Raw genomic sequence first — 1,098 nt, 5'->3', positions numbered from 1 at the left:
CCTCTGCAGGCGTCTACTGTGATGTCCTCACATGCTGCATCCATTGCAACCAGCAGGGTCATCTGTGTGTGTGTGTGTGGCTGACAATCGAACACCTTCCACCTCCATGCTGAAAAGAACTCCTCAATTGGGTCAAGGAAGCGGTGAATAAGGTGGGGGGAATTTTATGAGGATCCTCGGGTGGGTCACAAACCATTGCCTCATAATGTTTGATCGATGGAAACTCACATTATCACAAATGACCACCTACTTTTACAATTCTTCTGTAAACAGACCCCTCTCATCATCAGGGATGAGAGAGTCGCTAGAAAGTTGAGTAGATGCCGGGTGTTGTATGGCCCTATAAGGGGGATATTGGTTGTTCTGAAATACCAGCACACATGGTGACTTTTCCTCCAATCCACAGTCCACAGTAGCTCTGTGGCCAATGACATTTCGACCCCGCCTTCTGCATTTGGCCAGGTTGAAGCCAGCCTCATCCACGTATACAATGTTGTGAGAGGATTCACTTGATTCCAACTCCATTATACGCTACATACCAGAACACACAATGGAAAGTGTGACATAAAATGTACATATGTTGCATGTTCCTTCCACAGCAATGGAAATGAGTGCAGGTTGTACTTACTGTACGTATCACTATAAAATGTTGCTGTAAAGTAGTTACATTGATGAACGTTTTGCTTGTACATAGTATACTGGTACCGTAGCTCCTTAACTCTGTCCTCATTCCTGTGGGATGGTACATGGTACAGCTGTTTCATGCTCATGTTTTCTATGCAGCACCCTGTCGATGGTTGAGATGCCAACCGTATGGATGTTTTCAAAGACATTGTTGTCTTCTACAGTCTCATGGCATTGTTTGCTCGAACCATGGTGCAAATAGCCTCCTCCTGTCCAGGTGTGAAAAGGCGTCCTCGGCCACCGGTTTGAGGTCATCTTGCAGACCTATGTGGGGAAAAATGCAGTGATGCATCGCACAATTTCAAATAGACAAAAAATATGCAAACACACATTTTTCTGTAAAACACACAGGTGTGTATATGCAAGATGCAGTATGTATCTGTATAGAGTATATTTGTGTATGCTGTGAAATAC

This window comes from Etheostoma spectabile, chromosome 7 (genome assembly GCF_008692095.1).
Source record: "Etheostoma spectabile isolate EspeVRDwgs_2016 chromosome 7, UIUC_Espe_1.0, whole genome shotgun sequence".
In the NCBI taxonomy this organism is placed as follows: Eukaryota; Metazoa; Chordata; class Actinopteri; order Perciformes; family Percidae; genus Etheostoma; species Etheostoma spectabile.
This window is presented reverse-complemented; position numbering follows the sequence as displayed.